The following is a 26,782-nucleotide window of genomic DNA, read 5'->3' as shown; positions in this document are numbered from 1 at the left end:
TCACTTGTAAGACCGAGCCTAGAATGTGCCGAGCCAGTATGGGATCCATATACAAAGAAAGACAAAGATAAACTGGAAAGAGTACAGAATCAAGCTGCAAGATTCTGTATGAGCAACTATGAAAGAAGTGCTAGTGTCACGGAAATGAAAAATAAACTAAAGTGGGTGTCACTGGAAGACAGAAGAAAAATGTCCAGACTATGCATGATGTAAAAAAGGACTAATAAACTGGTGGACTTCCCAATTACTAAGTACCCAATACCAGCCCAGAAGAGAACAAGAAATAGCCATGCCTTGAATTACCAGAGTTATCAACCAAGGATTGAGGTGTTCTAGAATTCCTTCTTTCCTAGAAGAACTAGTATCGCAGAGTGGAACTCGCTGTCACCAAGTACAGTAGGGACATTGTCATTAGATAGCTTTAAAAAAGTCTAGATTAGATGTTCAAAGGTTATGTGTAACAAGTCGATCGGTGTAATGTAGCCAGCTGCCGCCGCGCCGCGTGCCTGCAAAGCTGGTGTGTTACGCCGAAATCCGGTTATACCGGCTATACAGATACAGAAACCTTTTCTGTAAAATGGGTGCCACGAAATCACATTTCTATGCCTCTTTTAGGCATTGGCACCTGTACTACAGGGAGTGCTGTGGGAATATCGGTGCTTGTGACTACTGATATGGGGACAGGTGTGGCGATATCGATGTTCCATATAAAGGCGTGCGGTAGACCGGAATATACCACCCGCTAACTAGCCAGAGGTTATCAAAGGTTATCAATCAACTAACTTACCAGCGAAAGTTTCAAGGCTTTCGTTCGTTTGTTCCTCCCCTAACGTAAATACCACATTCTCACCTTTGACACCAGCCACGCTATATAACATAGCGCTGCTGTAACGTCCGACCACCTCCATTTTCACGCACGATGTTTAAGCTCCTGGCTCTGACCCTGTTGGTGTGCTCGGTGTTCGGAGTTCCCTCCGTCCGCAGGCAGGCCGGGCCCATCTCGCTGCCGGACTCCAACATCGGGAGTGAGTACCCCCTAATATATCTTGAAGCAAATCAGAAAATTGACTTTTAAAAATCCAGCTTCGACGCCCTAACATTGCATTGGATGCCTTTGAAACGGTGCCGTTTGTAGGGGGTACTTAATTGCCAATCAGATCTTTCGGTGGGGGGTAAGACAGTATCAAATTGGCCGTCCTGTGTCCATTTGCCCTTCGGTGGGCAAATGGACACAGACTAGCCAATTTGATATCCAATGCAATTTTAAGGCGGCGAAGCTGGATTTTTACAAGTCAATTTTCTGATCATTCGTTTAATGTAGTAAGTTGGATCAATCCTGTCTCATAGCGTACTGATGTCAGTGTGGCAAAAATGCGATGTCGCCGACGGAAAAAAAGGTTGCTTGTTTTGTATCGAAAGCTGGTTGTAGCTTTTTATGGGCGGTACCCAAAAAGGGACTCCTCACGTAGCTTGTTTTGGGACCATTTCAAATGCCTCAAGTATGAAATGATGACGAAAATGTGCTACAAAATATCAGACAGATTTTCTCATCCAGAATGTTTTTGTTTTGCCACTTTTAAAATAGCATTTCAATGCCTTAACGCATATTGTGCATTTTATGGCCGTTTGTTTAATGTTAATTTTTATAATTTGATCTCAACATAGTATATATATATATATATATATAGAGAGAGAGAGAGAGAGAGAGAGAGCATGGCTTTCTGGCAACTAAAAACACTCTATTGTTATGTTGGCATCGTCACGGTCTGGTCTGGATTCTTAAACCGTTTTAGAGAGTGAAACGTACCAGAGATGAAAACGAACAGGCAAACTTTGAACATCTTTTTTCAAGCTTTGTTTAGGTTTGGGAATCTAAAAGTACATTGTTTTAGCGTCATGATTATAATCAAATGTCTCTACATATAGAAATAATTGATTATTATTATTTCTATGTTCTGTATTATTTTCCGTTAGTATTGTATTATTACCTAGACGGTTCAATTGCTGTATTTTTTATGTGAAAGAATTTAAAAAAAAGGAAAAAAAAAACTACATTTTTTTCTACTGCTAGATGCGATCTGTTTATCTCAGCGGGGTGTGCTGCATATTCGCCTGAAAGATGTCTTGCAAAAATGTCTTCTGTCTTCCCACAGTACTTCGAGACGCAGGCCTCCCCCTCCTTCAAGATGAAATCATGACCGCTGGAAACTCCCTCGTTCATTTCGCAAAAGAGGTAAGAGACTTTTCACTTATGGTTAATATAAAACGTTGTTAAGTGGCGTGTAATAGGCCATGTTGATTTGATTATATGGATGACAAGCCCTGGGAACCCCAAAACTGATGCGAGCCTGCAAATAAAAAAAAAAGGTTGGCAAAAAAAGGTTGCCTTCATTATGAAATCTACGTGGTTGTGAGTGTGAGGGTTGAACAAATGACTAAAATTTTTTCACTTCCTTTGAAATTGATTGTGTATTCTACGACATTCGTATCGCTTTCCATTTTTCCATTCGGCACATAGTTGCTCGTTCATTTCGCAGCTGATCGAAAACTTATGGTCGAAACAGTATGGTCGAAAACTTTTTTTAAACAGACGAAAATTCATGCGCGCGCGGATGTCATCCACACAATCAGATCGACATGGCCTCAAGTAATAATTTCTCTTCCTGTGTGAGTCTATTCTTTGTTTTATCTACAACTTGAATATATGAACGGGTTCCAAAAGCTCAAGGAAAAGGCAAGGAAATCTGCGCTGACGAAGGCATCTGCATCAAAGAGTTCAAGTAACGGTTCGTTCTGGCTTTCGGACAGTTCAATTTGTGGTTGTTGCGTGTCACTCTTCCTGTGATCTGAGCCCTAGGTGGTTGAAGCCAGTCCCTGAACTCAGAGCCTAGCAAGGACCTAGCAAATTTCAGAGTTATCTGTTCACGCGCCTAGAGGCAAGTGTTGTCAGTTCGAGGTGCTGTAGAGCATGTGAATACCCGCAGTAGTCTTTGCCCATGATTGCCCAAAATATATCATGGACACAACATGCTACTATTCAAATAATATATGGGTGTCTTCCGAGGCTGTCTCAATGTTATCGAGTCTCACTGTTATCGAGCTAAGCAGGAAATCGTTTCTTCTGCCCTTCTCTGGAAGCCAACAGGTCGAGTACACTGAAGAAGTCTGACTTTTACCTATACCTTAACTAGAGACACTGGCATAGAACTCGAATACTTAGGAAATGTAATGTTAGATAGAGAGAACTGGAGAGTTGTATGTGATGGCATATAGAGCCCGGCTGATAGGCTGCTAATGTATGTATGTAAACATCTAGGTGAACGAGACGCAGGCTGCATGTGCCACTACCATCGAGACTTCCCTTCAAGGCGCCTGTAAGGCCTGTATAGAGACCAAGTGTCAGGACAAGGCCGAGAGCTGCAGTCCTGGTCTGTGGGCTTTCCTCCTTCAACAGGTGAGTATTCTCTTTATATTTCGATGCCTTTTAGCCCAAAAGGCTGATCTTCCAGGGTTTATTCAAAATAAAAGCACACATACAACAGATAACATGGTAAAAAACACACATTTTGCACAAAACAGAAATTTTTGTACTGGAGATCTCTTTCCATAATCTCCAAGCAGCTGATCTTTCGATAGCTTTGGTTTGATTTGGTTTATTGAGATCTCCATTAGTGAATACACACACACACACACACACACACACATATATATATATATATATATATATATATATATATATATATATATATATATATCATTAGTCGTCATGGAATCGTATCACAACGAAATGTAATAAAATTGTTCAATATAACAGTATAACAGACAGGCAGTACCCACTTGCCAGGCAGTTAACGTTACAATATGCCACAAAAAGTCGAGTATAAAAAAAGGAAAGCGCGATAAAAACGCCTAAAATACGCCAAAAATTAGCTGAAGCCAAAATCTCTGCTTGGAGAGTATTTACATTGCTTAGACAAGTCAAGTCAAAGTTTATTGCGCAACGATTGCAACAGGTACAATCTATGGCAAATAATATTGCATATAAACAACTATGTAATGATGACATCACCTCCATGCTGACGTTGTTCCAGGTGGACAATTTCTTCGCCTCCCAAGTCGACCAGCTCCTCGGGGCCTTCGACGTGGCCGCTGGCCTATCTGACCTCGTGGTCGATGCCTTCCATCTCGATGAAGTTGGCACCCTCTTCTTAGACACGGGAGCTGACATCCTGGGCACCATGGGCACGGTCGCTAACGTGTTCGGGGAGGTTGCCGGCACCACCTGGCAGGTTGGCACGGGCATCTGGGACGGCGTTACGGTACGACGATGTGTTGTCTGTTGCATTCTGCCTGTTCTTCTTTGGCGACGCCTCAGGGGCGGGTCCTTTTATTATGCGTCCAGTTTGCAAAAATTCTAGGAATTGTTCAAGCATGTGAGAGTCCGCGCATGACTCAAGAAGCGATAACTCAAGACTTTATGGATGATCTATCATGAAACGTGGAACGTAAGTAGGTCTTGATAAGATTTTTGGGCCTCGCGGCTTGTTATGGTACTGTAGCGGTTTTGATATCTCGTGATTTGAACATATTAGGGTCACGAATTTTAAGCGGTAGATAGCTTTTGTAAGCTAGAACAAAAGGCACAAGACTGGGCACCCTAGCATCTTGTTCTCGAAATGCAACGGCGCTTGTTCTTTGATCGAGGATAAATGAAGAACCGGTTGACTGATGGTCGTGAGTTTTGTTATGTAGGTACTTTAAGTGAATCTTGACATAATTGGATGGCAATTATGCAGATCGGGATCTAATTTGCATACTTGCGGTGGTGACATAGACATCATCTGAGTTATTAGTCATTGAACTAATCTACAACTTTACGTCATACCGAAGGACGTAGCCGGTTCGCTTGGCGAGGCGGTGTTAGGCGTGGGCGGTAGTATCCTGGGCGGAATCGGAGACGTTGGCGGAGCTCTCATCGACGGTGCCCTCGGCACCATCGGAGGCGCTATTCAGGGCCTGGGAGACCTTTTTGGCGGCCTTTTCGGTAAGTTTGCTTTCTGGCGTTCTCATGCATCTGGTTAAGTGCAGTGTTTCAGAAATTTAGGTTTAATGCATACATGTATGGGCCATACTTTCGACACTGTGCTGTGGAGATAGATAGACGTGCTTGGGTATGTTGGTGTTTGACACGTGTGGGAATCCGGAAATTGGGTTTAATAGGGATATGATATACTTACATTTTTGGACTGTGGTATCTTTACAGGTCGTCAGCAGGTGAGGAATGCCATTCTGCAGTACCACGTCAAGCGCCAGGTGCGCGCTGCACCAACTTGTGATCAGCTCCAGAACGAGGGTGGCAACGCCTGTCTCATGTACGCATCGACCTGCGGCAACATCTGTGACACGAAGTGGCTGGAGCAAGAGTGTAAGTAGTCCGTACTAGTGGCACACAGTCAGTGGAACAACAGTGTAAGTTAGTCCGTACTAGTGGCACACAGTCAGTGGAACAATAGTGTAAGTAGTCCGTACTAGTGGTACACAGTCAGTGGACCAACAGTGTATGTATTCCGTACAAGTGACAACCCGTAGTGACTGGAGCAAGAGTGTAATAAGTAGTCCGTCCTTGTGACACACAATGTGGGTGGAGCTGCAGTATAAGTAGTCCGTACTGATCTCCCGGTAGATCTTTCGATGGGGGGGGGGGGTGAAGACAGTGTCAAATTGGCCAGTCTGTAACCATTTCTCCACCGAAATGGTTACAGACTGGACAATTTGACACTGTCGTCCCCCCAAAGAAAGATCTTCTGGGAGATTATTAAGTCCGTACTAGTGAAAAAGTGTGGGTGGAGCTACAGTGTAAGTAGACCGCACAACTCACACACATACTCAGTGAACCAACGTTATCAGTGTAAGTAGTCCTCACTAGTGACATAAAGTGGGTGTAAACTACAATTGACGTATACGTAGGATGCATACTAGTGATCATTGCACACAATATATAAGAGTGTACGTGATTCGTAATAGACACAGCCATTTATAATAATCATAAATTTTAAAGGTGTGGTTTTAATGTCAAGTCACTGTGCTTTCTGTTTCCAGACTGTACCGCGTACCAGCTTGCCCTGACAAACTACCAAAACGCCCTACAGGACCACTACTGGGTAACCACCATGCCTCCACAGAACCAGAACTACGTCATCAACCAGGTAACTTCGCCTTCGACGTATGCTTTGCTGCTCATTTACTGAAGTTAGCCATACATGGTAGTGGTTATCGCAGGGGTACTCGCCATAACATAATGTCACACATTCAGGACCTTCCCACGAACACTAGCCGACCAAGGTTGGCTGAACTTCGGGAGCATTCTGTCCACGCCTACCTTCCTTTTCGAATCGAATTGACATTAGAGTCATCTTTGACTGCCAACCACGCGCCGACCTACTCCCGAGCACCAACCAAAAGCAACCACCAAGCAACCATGGCCGAACCGCCTGTCCACACCCAAATGTTTTAAACAATAACATTCGGCTGGTGCAGCCCTACAGCAGCCGACCTCGCAAAACACCAGCCGACCTTGCTCCCGCCTTACTCCTAACCATGGTTGGCGGGCGTTCGGTTATAGTTTTCTGGAGGCCAATTTAAATTCGTGATTGTATGTGCCCTGGGCTTTAGTAAACAAAAGTGTCCGAACATACAAATCAATATGTGGGGACGTGTTGCGTAACGGTATACTGTTAGCATCGCAACCAAGAGGTCCCAGCTAGGTTCAAACCCTGCCATGCCACCGATCTTGTTGCTCTTAGAAAAGGCAAGTGACATGAATTTCCCCACTTAACTCAAGTGACACTTTACTCAAAATGAGTATGTATGTTGTCCGTGCTTTTTTTCTGTGTAGGCAGCATAAAAATAAGTTGAAACTTGAGTGTGCCGTTATCATGTGTTGTGATAACTTAGAAATAGAAAAAGAAACATACTGCCCCCCTCCCACTCCTCCAGGTTCTGGTTGACGGAAGTTCCTATGACGGGAATGTTGGCGGGTACACCAGCACCACGGTCACGGTCACGCTGTTCGGGGAGACCTACACCTTCCCGCTGGACGGCCCGCTCACCATGTTCGACATGACCCAGGCCGGCCGGGAGATCGCACAGAAGGCGGTGGATCAGTACAAGGCTCAGCACCCTGCCCCCACCACCAAGAAGTTCTAATCAAAATATCGTAAAACAATGGGAGATGATACCAAGTATCAATCCCCAACACCAATAAATTTTGAAGAATAATTGAAATCGTTGGTTGCTTATGATTACTTGTTTTCAGTGAACCATTCTCTTGTCGTTTCACATATGAAATATATGGCCAGAGGTACTCTCAGATATTACCATGAAAGCTCATCTGTGTTGGTGCAATATACATTCCATGATGAAGTTAAAACCCTTGTCCTACGGGACACACACACACACACACACACACACACACACACACACACACACACACACACACAATATTGTATAAAAAAACGTCAGCAGGGGCACGTTATCCATAAAATTAACTTGCTGCTGCCATATGGTCAAAAGAACCCTAACCCTGTGTGGGGGGGTCGGAACATGGGGGCGTCCTCTATCGGGCCGAGGATGTTTATTCACCTTGAGTGTTCACATTGAGTATCGGTCAGTTGGTACACTGTTGTTTACATTATAGATATGACAAGAGTACAAGGTACTGATACAGAGTGGTGCAGAAACTAACTTGACGTCAATGTCAGAAATGTCAAACGGAATACGTCAGATTAAAAAAAAGGCCATATTGTCAGTCAAATTACTGACAATTAAATCCACAGAAACACAGCTTATACTAACAGTCCATGACATAGCTGGCGTATTGAACAGTAAACGTCAGGTAGATTTATCAATACTTGATTTCACTAAAGCTTTTGACAAAGTCCCTCATGGCAGGCTCATCTCAAAACTGAAGTATTATGGAATCCAAGGCCCTACGCTGAAATGGTTAAAGGTTTTCCTAACCAACAGGGAGCAAACAGAAGTGGTTGAAAGGAAGGCGTCGACTCCAGCTAAGTAGCGTCTGGGGTCCCTCAAGGAACCGTCCTGGGACAATTGCTCTTCCTCTTGTATATAAATGACCTACCAGACCAGCTTGACTCAAATGTGAGGTTATTTACCAAAGACTGTTGTATGTAGAACTGTCTACACAGACCGACTCACAACTTCTGCAAAAGGAACTGAACACTCTGGAAGAATGGCAAAGCAAATGGCTCATGCAGTTTAATCTGCTACGTTATGCACATAATAAACAAACGAACACCACATGCAACTAGCTACCAAATTGGGGTCAGGCTCTAGCAATAACAAAAACCCATCCGTGTCTGGGCGTCACGTTAATAAGCGGTCTGAAGTGGGGTGCATGTGTTATTAATATCACAACTAATGCTAAACAGACATTGGGAGTGATCAAACGTAATCTGTGGGCATGCCGAACTAGAGTAAAATCACTTGCATACACGTCACTTGTAATTGTAAGACCGAACCTAGCCTAGAATATGCCGCAACAGTATGGAATCCATATACAAAGAAAGACAAAGATTAACTGGAAAGGAGCTGCAAGATTCTGAATGAACAGCTATGAAAGAGGTGCTAGTGTCAAGGAAATGAAAAGTAAATTGTACTAAGGTGGGTGTCACTGGAAGACAGAAGAAAAATGTCCAGACTATGCATGATGTACAAAATGACTTATAAACTGGTGGACGTCCCAATTACTAAGTATCTAATACCAGCCCAGAAGAGACCAAGAACTAGCCATTCCTTCAAGTACCAGATGCAGAGTTATCAACCAAGGATTGAGGAGTTCAAGAATTCATTCTTTCCTAGAACTATCGCAGAGTGGAAATCACTGTCACCAAGTATGGTAGGGGCATTTTCATTAGATAGCTCTAAACAATGTATAGACTTAGATGTTCAAGGGTTAGGTGTAACAAGTAGATTGGTGTAATGTAGCCAGCTGCCACCGCGCCGCGTGCCTGCGAAGCTGGTGTGTTACGCCAAAAGGCGGTTATACCGGCAGACCTACAGATACAGGAAATATAAGGTCAAACCTTTTCTGTAAAATGAGTACCACGCAAATTCACATTTCTATGCCTCTTTAAGAGGTATTAGCTCCTGTACTACATAGAGTATTATGAGTATACATCGATGATTGTGACTACTGGTATGGAGACAGGTGGCGATATCGATGTTCCATACCGGAATATACCCCCGCTAACTAGACAGAGGTTATCAAAGGTTATCAATCAACTAACTTACCAGCGAAAGTTTCAAGGCTTTCGTTCGTTTGTTCCTCCCCTAACGTAAATACCACATTCTCACCTTTGACACCACCCACGCTATATAACATAGTGCTGCTGTAACGTTCGACCACCTCCATCTTCGCGCACGATGTTTAAGCTCCTGGCTCTGACCCTGTTGGTGTGCTCGGTGTTCGGAGTTCCCTCCGTCCGCAGGCAGGCCGGGCTCATCGTGCTGCCGGCCTCCAACATCGCGCGTGAGTACTCCCCACGATCGGCAGTTTTAAAGGCGTTCAATGCAATCTCAGGACGGCGATTTTTAAAAGTCAATTTTCTGATCATTCTTTCAATGTAGTAAGTTGGATCAAGCCTACCCCATAGAGTACTGGTGTCTGTGTGGCAAAAATGCGATGTCGCTGACGGAAAACGGTTGCTTATTTTGTATCGTAAGCTGGTTCTAGCTATTTATGGGCGGTACCCAAAATGGGACTCCTCTTTAGCTTGTTTTGGGGCCATTTCAAATGTTTCAATTAATAAATGTATGAAGTATGAAATGATGACGAAAACGTACTACGTAATGGCAAATACAGATTTTCTCACCGAGTATATATTTTGTTTTATTCGCCTTAAAATTGCTTTTGAATGCCTTAATGCATATTGTATATTTAATGCGCATTTGTGTAATGACGTTAATGTTTATAATTTGATCTTTACATAATGTTTTGGCATGGCTTTCTGGCAACTTAAAAACACTCTATTTTAATATATGTTGGCATCGTGTCTGGTCCGGATTGCCAAACTGTGCCTGCATTAGTGAGTAAAAAGTACCAGAGATGGAAACGAAAAAGCAAAGTTTGAAACACCTCTTTTTAAAAATTTGTCTAAATTTGGGAATCTAAAACTATATCATTTTCTACTACTAGATGCAGTCAGTCTTAGCGTGCTGTAAGGTATATTCGCCTGAAAGATGTCTTGCAAAAATGTCTTCTGTCTTCCCACAGAACTTCGAGACGCTGGCCTCCCCCTCCTTCAAGATGAAATCATGAGCGCTGGAAATTCGCTCGTTCAATTCGCAAAGGAGGTAAGAGACGTCAACCAATGGATGTAGAGCTTTAATGATTATAATAATAACTTTATTGCGCAACATTTGTACAGGGTACAAAGTATGGCATCTACTAACTTAAGTAATTACATAAAAATTAAATGTAAGAATGTTGTTGAGTACACATGCATTAGGCCGTGTTGATTTGATTTTATGGATGACCCGGGAACCCCAAACCTTATGCAAGCGTGTGATTAAAAAATGTTTAGCAAAAGATTATGCATTCATCATGAAATCTACGTGGTCATGAAGGTTGAAAAATGACTTAACACACAGGGTATGACATGAATCTGCTCTTGTTGCAGCTGCTCTGTACGATTTACAGTATGGTCAAAAACGGACGAAATTTCATTCATGAGCGCGCGGATGTCATCCATTTAATCAAATCAACATGGCCTTAAGTATAGAACCTTCTCGTCCTTCTCATCAAGAGTTCTTCTTCCTCGTTGAGTCTATTCTAGTTTTATTTAGAACTTGGACGGTTTTCAAAAGCTCAAAGGTAAAGAGCTGCATTTCTGCATCTCAAAGGTATCTACGCTGACTACCTCACTGAAAATACAGTTCAAATGCGGATGTGGCATAGTCCCTTGAAGATGAGAATAACAGGATCATAAACGTAATTGGTGGTTAATTACTGTACACACATTGCTCTCATTGACCACTGTCGCCTTCTTTAGGATATTAAGAGCAAATGTCTGTAAGGATCAATGTTGGCAAGGGTCAAAAACTAAATCTGGCTCATATTTTGCACAGTGATATTACTTGGCCCACAACCCCTCAAAATAGCTTTCTTCCCGGTCCAAAGCGATTGTTGCCATGGTAACGGACCAAAGAAGTTTTTTGGCCATTTCCGCTGATTTGGGCATGTCAAAAACATGAAAATTCCTAAAGTTTAGGACTGAATTATGAACAAACGCTTGAACATTATAGAAAAAAATGGGATAAAATGAGCAACTGTTTGCTTTTCTATAGCAGGTGTTATGATGTTCATATGGCAAACCTCAAACCATAAAAATCACCATCTTTGGACTTACAGCACTTCAAAGTTGGGCAAAAATTATGTTTCTTGACAACCCTAAAACACGTCTAGACTTTCAACGCTTTCTTCAGCGGAAATGGCCAAAAAACGTATTTGGCCCGTTACCATGGCAACAATCGCTTTTGACCGGAAAGAAAGCTATTTTGAGGGATTGTGGGCCAAGTACTATCATTATGCAAAATATGAGCCAAATTAATTTTTTTTTACCTCTGCCACCATTGTTTAATCCTTACAGACATTTTCTCTTAATTATTAATGACCCAATCACTTCTGAACGTATGTAATCCCTGCGAGAGTTACAGATACGTGACTTGTGCTGTGCTGTGCTCAGTCTCCACTGTCCAGTATTCTGACTTTGTCCTGTGAGACGGTACGGTGAATAGTTTTTAACTTCTCTCCTCGCGGTGTCTGTGTTAAACGTCTAGGTGAACGAGACGCAGGCTGCATGCGCCGCTACCATCGAGATTTACCTTCAAGGCGACTGTAAGGTCTGTATAGAGACCAACTGTCAGGACAAGGCCGACAGCTGCAGTCCTGGTCTGTGGGCTTTCCTCCTTCAGCAGGTGGGTGTGACATATAGACGGTATAGACGTTACGCGTTTTGTAGTGTAATTCACAGACCACCAAGGTTTACATTTATGGCTTCTTTGTTATGTTGATTGTTAATAGTTGTATCATATGATATTCCAGTGGTTTATTCCACTTTTTTTCGGCTCAAGCTCAAGAAACAAGTAAAGAGATCGATCTTAGTCATAGCTACTGGTTATATTTAGGTGACGAAATACAGAAACCAGACGAATGCAATGTTCTTCAAGTGTACTGGATGTCTCTTTACATAGTCTCCAAGTAAATCATTTGGGCGCTGCAAGACAGTATCACATTGACCAGGTAGTATCCATTTGAAAGGCAGAGATAACATTACAAAAAAAGAAAGCCCCCATAATTCGCATAAAACATGCCAAAAGTAAGTCAAGTCGAAGCCTAAACTTCTGTTTGTTGACATGCTGACATCAAATCCGTGCTGACGTTGTTTCAGGTGGACAATTTCTTTTCCCTCCAAGTCGACCAGCTCCTCACCGCCTTCAACGTTGATGGCCTGCCTGGCCTCGTGAACGATGTCTTCCACCTCGATGAAGTTGGCACCCTCTTCGTAGACGTGGGAACAGACGTCCTGGACACATTGGGCTCGGTCGTTAACGTGTTCGGGGAGGTTGCCGACAGCGCCGTGCAGGCTGGTACGGGCATCTGGGACGGCATTACGGTACGACGATGTACTGTTGCATTCTACCTGTTATCTTTGGCGACGCCTCAGGGGCGGATCCCTTTAGTACATTATGCATCCAGTTAGCAACAATAATCTAGGAATTGTACAGCAATGTGAAAATCAACGCATAACTCAAGAAGCGATAACTCAAGAGGCTATGGATGTATAAGTCGGTAAGTCTTGATAAGACCTCAAAATGATTTTGGTCTCCTAACGAGTTTTTGTGGTACTGCAGAAGCTTTGACTTCTGCAAAACCTGCAGAAGTCAAAACCGCTGGGTTTGAACATGTTAGGGTCAAGAACATGTTAGGGCCAGGAATTTTGAACGACAGATAGCGTTTTTTGTTCTAGAAGAAGTAACATAAGCTTGGGCGTTTGTTTGAAAACCGTTGATCGAAGATAACTGAAGAACCAGTCGACGAATCGGCGTATTTTTTCTATATAAGTAGCGTAGTTGATGCTTTACATAATGAAGGAACATATATTATGCAGATCAATGTCTAATTTGCATATTTAAGTTGGTATCAAAGACATCATCTGTATGCTTAACGGCCATTGAACTAATTTACAACTTAACGTCATACCAAAGGACATTGCCGGTTCATTTGGCGAGGCGGTGGTAGACGTGGGCGGTGATATCCTGGGCGGACTCGGAGACCTTGGCGAATCTGTCGTCGGTGGTGTCGTCGGCGGTATCGTCGACGGAATCGGAGGCGCTATTCAGGGCTTCGGGGACCTGCTTGGCGGTCTTTTCGGTAAGTTTGCTTTCTTCACCTGGTTAAAGGACAATGTTTCAGAAATTTAGGTTTAATGCATGCATGTATATGAATATTGCCATACTTTCGACACTGTGCTGTCGAGATGGATAGACGTGCTTGGGCACGTTTAGGTTTGGCGCACGTGGGAATCCGAAAATTTGGTATAATAGGGATATGATACACTTACATTTTTGGACTGTGGTATCTTTACAGGTCGTCAGCAGGTGAGGAATGCCATTCTGCAGTACCACGTCAAGCGCCAGGTGCGCTCTGCACCAACTTGTGATCAGCTCCAGAACGAGGGTGGCAACGCCTGTCTCATGTACGCGTCGACCTGCGGCAACATCTGCGACACAAAGTGGCTGGAGCAAGAGTGTAAGTAGTCCGTACTAGTGGCACACAATCAGTGGAACAACAGTGTAGTTGTGTCACACAAATTGGGTGGAGCTACAGTGTAAGTAGCCCGCACTAGTGACGCACATAGTCAGTGGCACAACAGTGGAAGTTGTCCGTACTATAGGGACACACACAATGGGTGAAGCTACAGTAGAAGTAGTCCGCACATGGTCCCGACAAAAAAACGGGTGGAACAAGAGTGTAAGAAGTCCATACTAGTGGCAACCATAGTGATTGGAGCAAGAGTGTAATAAGTAGTCCGTCCTTGGAGCAAAAGGTGGGTGGAGCATACTAGCAACAGTGTAAGTCTGTACTAGTGAGACACACAAAGTGGATAGACGTACAGCGTTAGTAGACTGCACAATTTTGACACAGTGGGTAGAGCAACAGTGTACGTCTGTACTAGTGAGGCAACGTGAGTGGAGTTACAGTACAAGTAATCGTATATCCGTATGTCATGTCACTGTGTTTCTGTTACCAGACTGTACCGAGTACCAGACTGCCCTGTCTCACTACCAAAACGCCCTACAGGACTACTACTGGGTAACCACCATACCTCCACAGAACCAGAACTACGTCATCAACCAGGTAACTTCGCCTTCGACGTATGCTTTTATTTGCTGCTCATTTACTGAAGCTGGCCATGCATGGCAGTGGTTGTCGTATGGGTACTCGCCATAACTTGATGTCACACATTTAGAACCACTAGCCCGACTTCCCCGACCACTAGCCGTCCAAGGTTGGCTGAAGTTCGGGAGCAGTCTGACCGGATTTACGCCACGCCTAGCTCGTATACCTTCCTTTTCGAATTGACATTTGAGTCAGATTTGACTGCCAACCACGCCCCTACCTACTTCCGAGCACCAACCAATTGCAACCACCAGGCAACCATGACCGAACCTCCTGTCCACACCCAAATTCATTTCGACTGGTGTAGCCGAACAGCAGCCGACATGGCCAAACACCAGCCGACCTTGATCCCGATCTACTCCTAAATTGGTGGGCGTTCGGTTAGTGTTCAGGAGGCCAAATTCGTGATTGTGTGACAAGGGTTTATGTGACCTGGTCTTTAGAAAACAAAAGTGTCCGAATATACAAATAAACATGTGGGGTCGTGTGGCGTAACGATAGAGAGGTCCTGGGTTACAACCCTGCCACCATGCCACCGATCTTGCCCTTGGGAAAGGCACTTAACATAAATTACCCCACGTAAGTTAAAATGAGCATGTTTGTTGTCAGTACGTATGTCTGCGTAGGTGGCGCCATAAAAATGAAACAACTTGAGTGTGCCGCCGCCATGTGTTGTGATAATGTAGGAATAGAAAAACTTACACTATGAAAGTTCATCTCACCTTGACCAGTCACTCTGGTCTTCTTCATGAGTAGACTGACCCAGTGAAGCTTGTCACGTGGCTTCTTTGAAGTGTGACGTCAACACTGGGTCAAAGGTATCTGGTAGACGATGTCAAGCTTCACTTGGTCAGTCTACCGAAGAAGACCAGAGTGACTGGTCGAAAGCTCTAGGTTAGGGAATTTTTTGTGTTGGAACAAAAGTTATAACCTTAAACAATAGAAAAACTTAGTGGAATAGAAGAAAACATGCTGCCCCCCCCTCCCACTCCTCCAGGTGCTGGTTGACGGAAGTTCCCTTGACGCGAATGCTGGTGGTTACACCAGCACCACGGTCATCGTCACACTGTTCGGGGAGACCTACACCTTCCAGCTGGACAACCCGCTCACCATGTTCGACATGACCCAAGCCGGAAGGGAGATCGCTCAGAAGGCGTTGGATCACTACAAGGCTCAGCACCCTGCCCCCACCACCAAGAAGTTCTAATCAAAACAGGGTAAAACAATTGGAGATGATACCAATTATCGATCCCCACCCAATAAACTTTGGAAAATAATTGAAAGCGTTGGTTGCTTATAATTATTTGTTTTCAGTGAACTCTTCTCGTTTAACAAATGAAATATATGGCCAGAGGTACCCAAAAGCTTTAGTGAAATCAATGAATCCATGGATTCAGAGCCGGACGATCAGCTCAGCATGGATTCAGAGCCGGACGATCCACAGAAACACAGCTAATAATAACAGTCCATGACATAGCTGGCGCAACGAACAGTGAACGGCAGGTAAATCTGGCAATACTTGATTTCACTAAAGCTTTTGTCAAAGTCGCCCATGGCAGGTTCATCTCAAAACTGGAGTACTATGGAATCCAAGGCCCTACGCTGAATTGTTTAAAGGCTTTCCTGACTAACAGGGAGCAAACAGTAGTGGTTGCTGGGAAGGCGTCGGCTCCAGTTAAAGTAGCGTCTGGGGTTCCTCAAGGAACCGTCTTGGGACCGTTGCCCTTTCTCTTGTATATAAATGACCTACCAGATCAACTTGACTCAATCAATGTGAGGCTATTTGCCGATGACTGTCTTTTGTATGTAAAGCTGTATACACAGATTGACTTCAACTTCTGCAAAAAGATCTGAATCAGATCTTTTTGCAGAAGTTATGAGTCAATCTGTGTATCATCTGAACACTCGCAAACGGCTTATGTAGTTTAATCCCGAAAAATGCTACATCATGCACATATCAAACGAACACTACTTTAGCCACCACAAAAACCCATCCGTATCCGGGCGTCACATTGAGAAGCGGTCTGAAGTGGGGTGAACATGTTCGTAATATCACAACTACGGCTAAACAGACATTGGGAGTGATCAAACGTAATCTGTGGGCATGCCCAACTAGAGTAAAGTGACTTGCATACACGCCACTTGTAAGACCTAACCTAGAATATGCCGCGACAGTATGGGATCCATATACAAAGAGAGACAAAGATAAACTGGAAAGGGCATATAGAATCAAGCTGCAAGATTCTGTATGAACAACTATGAAAGTGGTGCTAGCTATAGTGTCACGGAAATGAAAAATAACCTACAGTGGGTGTCACTGGAAGACAGGAGAAAAATGCCCAGACTATGCATGATGTACAAAATGACTACTGGTGGACGTCCCAGTTACTAAGTACCTAATTCTTAATACCAGCCCAGAAGAGAACAATGAATAGCCATGCCTTCAAGTACTAGAGTTATCAACCAAGGATTGAGGTGTTCAAGAATTCATTCTTTCCTACAACTATCGCAGAGTGGAACTCGCTGTCACCAAGTACAGTAGGGGCATTGTCATTAGATAGCTTTAAACAATATCTAGAGTTAGATGTTCAAAGGTTAGGTGTAAAAGTCGTTCGACGTGATCTAGCCAGCTGCTGCCGCGCCGCGTGCCTGTGAAGCTGGTGTGTTACGCCGTAAGGCGGTTATACCGGCTATACAGATACAGATACAGTTTCAGATAATGACCCGCGACCCATTTTTGATTTTAGAGTGTAAGACATTAAGATGAAGAAATATTTCGGCAGACTTGAAACATTAAACATTTAAGCGTTAAGAAATGATTTAATCATGCCTAATTAAATACCGTTTTTCGTGCCGTGCAAGTATCACAACGCCAGTCTTGATAAAGGTACGCGCATCAGCTATCGGGCTGCACATCGAGTAAAAATCGGTAGAGGGTGCTTTTTTCTTGAGCTATGTAAAGGCATGTATGTGGTATTGCTGACCCAGTTGTGTTTTTAGAGTGTAACTTTTAATAGTTTTATGTTGTCTCACATTCAATTTACCTAACGTTATCCCCCTTTTATTGCTTTTACCATGCTATCAAAATTTGTACCATACAATGCAGTATGATATTTTCTAAATATCTTTTTGGACGGTTAATGTGGTCTTTAGTCCAAAGTTTTTACTGTTATTATATTACACGCTTTTATGAACAGCCAACAAATTACTGGTTTACAGATAACATCTTACTTACGACTAGTGTCAGTTTGACGAGTCAAAACATCAGCCATGGTTCAAAACAAACTGACTATCCATGTATGACCCGGTGGACTCTTGAAACTTCCATTAGGCCATGTTGATTTGATTATATGGATGAAATCCTCCGGGAGCCCCAAAACTGATGCGCGCGTGCGAATAAAAAAAATTTTGCAAAAAAAAAAGTTCTTTTCATTATGAAATCTACGTGGTCATGAGGGTTGAGCAAATGGCACAGAATATGGTTTGGCGAATAATCTAGTCTTCAAGTTCATTTCTTTACAATTTCGTCTTTTTTCGTTTGATTTTGGCATTCTACGACATTGGTATAGTTTTTATTAATTTTTTTTGTAACTTATGGTATATTTTTGCTCATTTTGCAACTGTTTTGTACGATTTACAGTATGGTTGAAAACTTTTTTTTTTTGGAAACGGCCGAAAATTCATGCGCGCGCGGATGTCATCCATATAATCAAATCAACATGGCCTTACTTCTGTGATTGGTGTCCGAATCGTTCTCTGTCACCTTGTGTTCATTTTACAGCTATTGATTATCCAATACCGTGGTCGTTTCATTTCCCGAAGAAGAGACATCGATTGGCCCAGGCCGAGCCCAGAAGTCCTCACATTTGAATTAATCATGACTATAAACGTGTCCTCGAATGACCACTATCTCTGCTATTATATTGAACAACGCTTTGATTTAAATTCAAGCCGAACCAGCAAAAGCATCCATTCGGTGGTAAATAATTTCGTTTATTTCAATACCCTTTAGACCACAGCAAGTAAATTTTATGGATGACAACCTCTGCAGACTCCAAATCTAATGCGAGCGGGCGAAAAAAAAAACAAGGTGGGCCAAAAAAACAAGGTTCCTACATCATAAAATTTTGACTCAATCATTGCACGAATGGCTTTTATTCGGTGGGAACATCACATGTACACAGCCATCATCACATATCATTGCATCAAAGTAAGAAACAAAACATTAAATCAGATCCTTTTCTTGTCTCCTCTCGTCATAGTTATCTGCTATCCACCTTCCGGCATGGCAACAGACATCTTTGCCCATTTTCGGCATGTTGACCATTGTCAGAAGGCAACAAAATTTCTTGTTTTTTTTCCAAAATCAGGCGAAAATTAATGCGCGCGCCGATGTCATCCATAAGAATTACTTGCTGTGGCCTTAGTCAATGACTAATCTTCCAGGGTTCAAAACATATAAACATACGAACATGCTGACAGCAAAATTAAAAGAGAATGAACGTGCATAATCATCATAAATTATATAAGGGTTAAACAAAACGATCATGACTTAACTTAATATATACAACTTAAACTTATGTACAACTGGTGGATGGCCTTTATGAATCGATGCAGACTGGTCAGTGTTTTGATACTGGGTGGCAGGGTGTTCCATAGATTAATGGCGCGGTAGAGAAATGTTCGCTTTTTGCTGTTTGTTTTTGGTTTAGGTAGTTTGAAACTGCAAGAATGGGAAAATCTAGTTGCATACTTGTGGATAGAATGGACGTGAACAATGGAGCTGTAGATGTAAATAATACCAAAACAAGACTGGCAATGAAAACATACATTGCCATGGCTACGGTGGTTCATGTTAGGGTTATTGTTTGCATGGCACTGCCATCGTTTCATGATTTTGAGCAAGACAGATACAGGACCCATACAGTGCACTCCTCCCCCGAGTGTATAGTGAACGAGCCCTGGGGTCACAGAAAGTAGGACATCCGAGGTAGAGAGGTCTAGGTCTTCTGGGTCTTCCCAAGGGTTTCCAGGAATGTGGGCATAGATGTGGGTCAGGGAAATGCCTGACATTCCATTCCTGTGGACAAAATGCCTGTACAATTCCTAGAATTTTTGCACACAATACTGTACCATTAGGCTCCTCCCTGAGACGTCGGCAATAAGCCTAGTTCATGATTCAGTTTGCGTAAAGTACTGTGCCTTTTGCTGTGTCAATCGATTCCATACTAGGCAATGACCGAAATTTTACAATGGAATTGATTCTGTCATGTCTAGTGTTTTAACGAGGGACTGACGTTATCTGATACGTAACTAGAGGTCGAAGACGTCGTTTGTCATGTGTGATGTTGGTTTTCTATGGTAATTTAGTTTGGCATGTGTTATGCAACGTATCGTATACATTGGACGTCCCAATTACTAAGTACCTAATACCAACCCAGAAGAGAACAAGAAATAGCCATGCCTTCAAGTACCAGAGTTATCAATGAGGTGTTCAAGAATTCATTCTTTCCAAGAACTATCGCAGAGTGGAACTCGCTGTCACCAAGTACAGTAGGGGCATTGTCATTAGATAGCTTTAAACAGTGCCTAGCGTTAGATGTTCAAGGGTTAGGTGTAACAAGTCGATCGGTGTAATGTAGCCAGCTGCCACCGCGCCGCGCGCCTGCGAAGCTGGTGTGTTACGCCAAAGGCAGTTATACCGGCTATATAGATACAGATCGTTGCAGATTGTTCCGGCAATGCAAATCGACCTTTTGTGTGGTCACACACCTCTGGTATGTGATAAGTGAACGTCTGTTGGATAAGGGTCTGACCTTCTATAACGAATTGTCCAGGACAAACCACTATACAAACGTATTAAACGACAACGTGTCACTGCAGTACCTAAGAAAAACGCTAGAAAGCCCATTATCGAACTTGACCCTCGTATTCCCTACACAAACCTTCCAACCAGTATTTTGAAAACACAATCACAACATCAAAAGTTATCCTGTCTAGTCAAATGCCATCATCCAAAGTCTAACAAAAATGCTATTGTTGATTATACTGGCAGTTTATTTTGCGCAAGGGCATTATAAGGGGATAATGCCCTTGTTTTGTGTGACAACGCCCTTTTTAAGTGTGTATTCATGCACGTTCCCAGTGCCATCTCGTACCCAGAGTGGTGCACGTCCAGAGACGCCATGCTTCCTTCCACATCACTTGACCCCTGCCGACCTCTACCAGCGGATCGATGGCTAACAATCGAATTACGGCCAGGAATCGCAGTGCTGACCGCGCAAACCTTGAGCGGGAGAGCGGTTAATTGAGCACGGACGGAGGCTTGGGGCTTCCGTGCGTACTCGCCGGATTTCTGCGAAGACTTCACCGCTCGGACGTAATCCAGAGAACCCTTGCCTCTGCACGCTCAGCGTAGACTAATTTACCAAGTCGAGTTGGAGCTTGTCACTAGTATATTTCTTAACATGTCATATTAGGCCATTTCGATTTTAGTATATAGATGACATCCAGCGCGCATGAATCTTCCTCGGTTTAAAAAAAAATAGACAATACTGTAAGCAGCTGCAAAATGAGTCTTAAATTTGCAAAAAGATATTGGGAAATGATGTCGTAGAATACCATCAGTTTCAAAGGAAAAGAAGAAAATGTGAAGAAATGAAAATGAAGAGTCTATTATTCACCATTCAATACTCTGTGTGGGTCATTTGTTTAACCCTTATCATAATGAAGGCAACTTCTTTTTTTTGCTAAACTTTTTTTCGCACGCTCGCATCAGTTTTGGGGTTCCCGGAGGATGTCCTCCATACAATCGAACCAACATGGCCTTACAAACACAGGAAGTACCCAGTGCATAAAGCCCCTGTCACACATTCAACCCCACCCCCCACCCCCACACACACACACCAGCCGAACAAGGTTGGCTGAAGTTCGGGAGCAGTCTGACCAGATTTGAGTTTTTGAGAGTGAAATATCAACGCGCAAACCACACTCCACCTACTCCCGAACACCAGCGAACCATGGCCGAAAACTATGCACACCTGCATGTTTTAAACATTTTGAAACACCAGCCAAATTTGCTCCCGACCTACTCCTAACCATGGTTGGCAGAAGTTCGGGAGGCCAAGGTGACAAGGAATTAAGACAGCTTCATCTGTCAGAACCATTGATGGTGGTTAGACTTATCCATGTTTTCCTCTTTCCTACTTTTGTTTTTCCTTTCTTTCTTTCTTGGCATGCGATGAATTTACGATTTTGTTAAGCACCACAACGGTACGACAATGCTAATACAATGAAACTAAAACGTCAGAATTTACCAGCTAAGTAAGTAACGTTACATTCTTCAATATCACGTTACATTCTTCAATATCAGCCTTAATTAGTTCGAGACATTTTTTGCCTGATGTCTGCGGTTGAACAGCAAAGGTACCGTCCACTTCTAAATTGGACTTTCATCCTTAAAATCGAGACCCTTTAGAACAAGCACTCCACAGTTGTCTTTGTTCTTGCGAGCGCCAGCTACTTGTCTAGTCTGCACACTACAGACAGATCCTTCCTGTCAGGGAGCCGACTCACTTTGTCCATTTGCCCGACTTGGAGCCCTGCCAACGCCGGAGTACCTGGGCTGTATATGCCTCTCTTGGGACGGACAAATTGCGAAGAGACAGGCTAGCTTGTCGTACAGCTCATATAGCAGAAATAATAATAAGGCCACACTGATTTAATTTTATGGATGACATCCGCGCGCGCATTGATTTTCGCTTGTTCTAGAAAAGAAAACACGTCCTCCGAGGCTCTGGCCTGGGTGCCGTCCTGTGTAATCTTCGGTAGCTAGCGACAATTGGGAGCCGGCGGTAACTACGGAGGACGGCACCCAGGCTGCCGACGCTCCACGGAACTCAAGAAATCAGTACAGTGCCGACTCATGAATGTCGCAAAATGCCAGAATGTGTCGGCTTGCCACAAAAGTCGCTATTGTAACCGCAAATTCACAATACCAGCTCTGTATTCCTGTGGTTTAGCAGCATTGTTTGGGCTGGAATTTTTCTATTTGCCCGCGCGCACTAGTTTGCGGGGTCTTCAGAGGATGTCATCCATAGAGTTAAGACAGTGTGGCCTCATAATGTGTCACACCCTCAATCATTCTCCGTAAATCTCTTTGTTTTTTCCCCTGCTATATTGTCAATTTGATGTGTATTTTTTTAACCCGGACGCCATTTTTTTTACAGAAAAGCTTTGCCAAGAAAGTTTCCACTCATAATTCTTTTAGTCTATTATTGACCTTAATGAATGAATGAAGACCTTTCTTGTACACACATACCCACTGGGTTAAGTACAGGTCACAAAAAAGGATGGAATATAGATAACGTTACATACATACATCGTCTAGTAGCGCTAGCTACAATCACGTAAATTCGGTTTCTTCTCGTTTCTTAGTAATGGCAAAAATGTAAGAACAGATATGTTTCAATACAGAAGGTTTGTTTAAGCTCATTAGAAATATAAATTTATCTGTACAGCTTAGATGTATAAAGAAGGGGAACATAGATTGTATCAGATTATAAAGATCTGCTCTCTCTTTGTGGTATAGTTTACATTCTGTTACAAAATGTTTCTCATCTTCGATTCTTCCTAGATCGCAGTACCGACATATTCGTTGTTCTAGGGGAGTGCGGTTATGTCTACCGGTTTCGATGTGTAACTTGTGGCAATTAATTCGGAGTTTTGTGACGGCAGTTCTGTGCCGTACATTATCAATATTCAGGTACTGTTCTTCAGTATAGGTGAGTTTCTCGGTACCATGACTGTCATTTATCCGTCAGCCTCTTGCTTGTTGCAATTTATTCTTACCATAAAACCTGACAAGAACCCCTGGCGGTATGTATGACTGTAGGATGGCTCCCAAACTGGCTGTAACAAGTCACAATAACGAAAGTCTAGGTCTGTTGTGGGTGATTCAGTGTTGGCATTGCCGGCTATTAGGAAGTTTGTTTCGTTAAGTAAGCCTTCTGGGAAGAGGAAGCGAATGTAGGGAATATTGACATTTTTTGCTGTTACCCTAGTTTCTCTGAATTATTGTACGTTTATGCAGGCTAAGAACAGGTCATGAATAAATCAGAAGTAAAAATTACAGTGATATTTCACTACAGGTTCAACTTCTCGCTTTTTAAAGCAGTTGTATGAATATAAGGAGTTTATGACATGATTTGTCCAGATTTTTATGGAATAGGAATCTTTCTGTTAAAAATGTTGAAAACTGGGAAACGTATTTAATATACAAACTAGCTATAGAAAGAATTTCATTTCTGAATTATGATACGAGACAGTTTTCGTCACATTGCCTCCGCCTCTATCGACTGGACTTTCCCCACAGATCTCACGTCCAACATATCAACCAGAGAACACAAACATGCCAGTAGCCGGGGGGGGGGGATTCGGACGTCGGACAAACCCCTCCACAAGGCTGAAAGGTCCACTTGTTGGTACACTTTTTGTCTAAAGGTCCAAGACTTTTATTTTCTTTAGATGGACTGATTCGTATCACCAGCAGGGCTGGAATCGTAGAAAAACTGCTCACTTTGTCATTGAACAAAAAGTTGCCGATGGCTTCACCACATCCCCCGGAAATGCAATTTCTACAGGTTCAATTTTCAAAATTTTCCGGGGGAGCCGGACCCCCCCTAACCTACGGCACTCACTGGTCCCCTCAAGCAGTGTGAAGACCCCCCCCCTTCAAAATCCTGGCTACGGGCATGGTAAAGGCAGTCTCCAATTCAAACCAGGACGTCATTCAAACAAGCCAGTCCTGTCGATAACGGTTGTTGTAACGGGGTCAAACAGTCAGAGATGAGCTCGGCACCACGTCTCGTTAATGAATAGTAACTACCACAGGCGCCGGCAGGAGATTTGCACTCAATTGTGTCATTACTGTGTTCCTGTCGCGTTGTGCGGTAATACGTTAATCTCAGATGCGAACGCATGAGTAACTAGAAAGGCCGACATTTGCTCGTGAGCAAATGCAGCAGATGGCTTCACCACATCCCCCGTACCAAAATGGACGTATACCCCTCCCGCACAAATGGACTGTTCCTAAAAAAACGATACCAATGCCGTAGAATACTAAAATCAAACGAAAAAGACGAAAATGTGAAGAAACGATGTTGAAGACTAGATTATTCGCCAATCCATACATTTGTTTAACCTTCAAAACCCACGTAGATTTCATCATGAAAGCAACCTTTTTTTTTTGCCAAACTTTTTTAATTCGCACGCTCGCATGTTTCTGGGGTTCCAAGAGGATGTCATCCATATAATCAAATCAACATGGCCTTAGCATGAAAGAATGTATTCTGATCGTTTTGTTTCGTTTGTGGGACTAACTAAATCTATGCAGACGACTCGAAAATCGTGTAAAGCGTCGTGCAGAAGTTAAACAGTTTCAGGAGAAATGGATCATCATTGACAATAGATTGTTAAAGAGATGAGTAAAAAGAAATCCCCATTTTGTAGAAAACGTGTACTGAAAGCTGACAGAAGTTTTAATAGAATAGGTTTGTCACAATTCACATAGGCCCATTGGCATTAAAGCAAGACTACGCCCTATTTATCATCTACTCCATAATTATACACTAGGGCTGATTTAGATAAAACACAGCTTCATGCCATGTCTAATACTTTAAAGATACGTCAGACTAAATCACTATCTGCAGTGTTTTGTTGTTGTTTTTTGTATTTAGGCCACACCGACTTAATTTTATGGATGGCATCCGCGCGTGCATTGATTTTCGCCTGTTCTAAAAAACAAAAAAAAGATCACGTCCTCCGACTCTGGCCTGGCTCTAGCCTGGTAACTCTGGAGGACGACACCCAGCTAGGCTGCCAAAGCTCCACGACTCAAGATCTCAGTACATACCTACAGTGCCGATTCGTAAACTCCGCAAAAAGCCAGCGTGTGCCGGCTTGTCGTATACGTCGCTATGTCCTGCCGCTAATTCACAATGCCATCTTTGTATTCCTGTGGTTAAATTAATTAGTAGCATTTTTATTTTTGGCCGGATTTTTTTTATTCGCCCGCACGCACTAGTTTGGGGGTCTTCAGAGGATGTCATCCATAAAATTAATTCGGTGTGGCCTTAAGCTCAGTGAATACATGAGATATTGTCCGACCTGAACCTCCATGACACTCCCCGTGCTACAGTATACGGCAAAAATCATTACATATCCATTTGTTCTCCTCCATTGCTCACCAATTGCCTCCGTGAGCGAAGAAAACGATTCTTATTCTGACACCATTCCTCACTCACCCCCCCCCCTCCCCCAAGGACGTGCCAAAATTTCCAAACGCTGTTGTAATGTAATTAAAAGATCTCATCTTCTACTTTATCCCGTGGCATCTATTAGGCCACAGCAATTTAATTTCATGGATTGCATCCTCCGCAGACTCCAAATCTAATGCGAGCGGGCGAAAAAAGGCGGGCCCAAATGAACAAGTTTCCTACATTTTGAAATTTTGACTCAATCATTGTACAAATGGTTTTGATTCAGAAGGAACATCACACAAACGCAGCCAACGTCACATATCGCTGCATCAAAGTAAGAAACAAACTATTAAATCAGAGCCTTTTCTTGTCTCCTCTCTTTATAGTTATTTGTTATCCACCTTCCGGCATGGCAACAGACATCTTTGCCCATTTTCGGCATGTTGACCACCGTCAGAAGGCAACAAAATTTCTTGTGTTTTTTTTTTTTAATCAGGCGAAAATTAATGCGCGCTCTGATGTCATCCATAAAAATTACTTGCTGTGGCCTTATCCTGTGGCATCTATTAGGGAGTCTCTCGGGGGTTTTCCCCCTCTCATTTAGCCGTGGCGCAAGTCGTGCCAAGGGCTAATCAAGTAGGCTCACAAGCAGGGGTATTTCTGATCTTCGATTCGTCACGTTGGTTCCATGGGCAGGGCTTCGCGATGCCAGATTTAACTGTGATGAAAGAACAGCATGTTGAATTCTGGCGCCTGTATCATTCCACGGTTCAGTCAGGTTCTTTGCGTGGCGAATATATACTCTCTGGATCGCACATTGCGTGATGACCCGGGGTGGAGGGTAAATGTTGTTCATAAGGGCACGGTCACATTTCCAAACCGGGGCCCGGCCGGGTTGTTTGTGTGAACGAAAAATAAACAATTTTATTAAGAGTATACATAAATAGTGCTCATGGGTGATTTTCTAAAACTGTTATGGTGTTTTGCTAATATAATTTTCGTTCCCATATTTTAATGATATTTTGTGTGACCACAGAGCAAT

General features: G+C 43.1%; 1 pseudogene across 1 annotated transcript; it reads left to right on the top strand.

Moving 5' to 3' along the window:
• Nucleotides 1-879: 879 nt before the first annotated feature.
• On the top strand, nt 880-15,765 carry LOC109462483 (annotated as a pseudogene). Its single transcript, XR_002139770.1, has 14 exons — nt 880-1,025; nt 2,154-2,233; nt 3,317-3,454; nt 4,092-4,319; nt 4,891-5,044; nt 5,264-5,394; nt 9,368-9,550; nt 10,295-10,374; nt 11,860-11,997; nt 12,471-12,695; nt 13,288-13,453; nt 13,670-13,831; nt 14,334-14,440; nt 15,480-15,765. The product of XR_002139770.1 is annotated as an uncharacterized LOC109462483 (transcript).
• The last annotated feature ends 11,017 nt before the right edge of the window (nt 15,766-26,782 follow it).

Source organism: Branchiostoma belcheri, unplaced genomic scaffold (assembly GCF_001625305.1).
Source record: "Branchiostoma belcheri isolate BF01 breed outbred unplaced genomic scaffold, Haploidv18h27 scaffold117, whole genome shotgun sequence".
NCBI lineage: Eukaryota > Metazoa > Chordata > Leptocardii > Amphioxiformes > Branchiostomatidae > Branchiostoma > Branchiostoma belcheri.
Note: the sequence above shows the minus strand (reverse complement) of the source record. Positions and strands in the feature narration are given on the sequence as shown.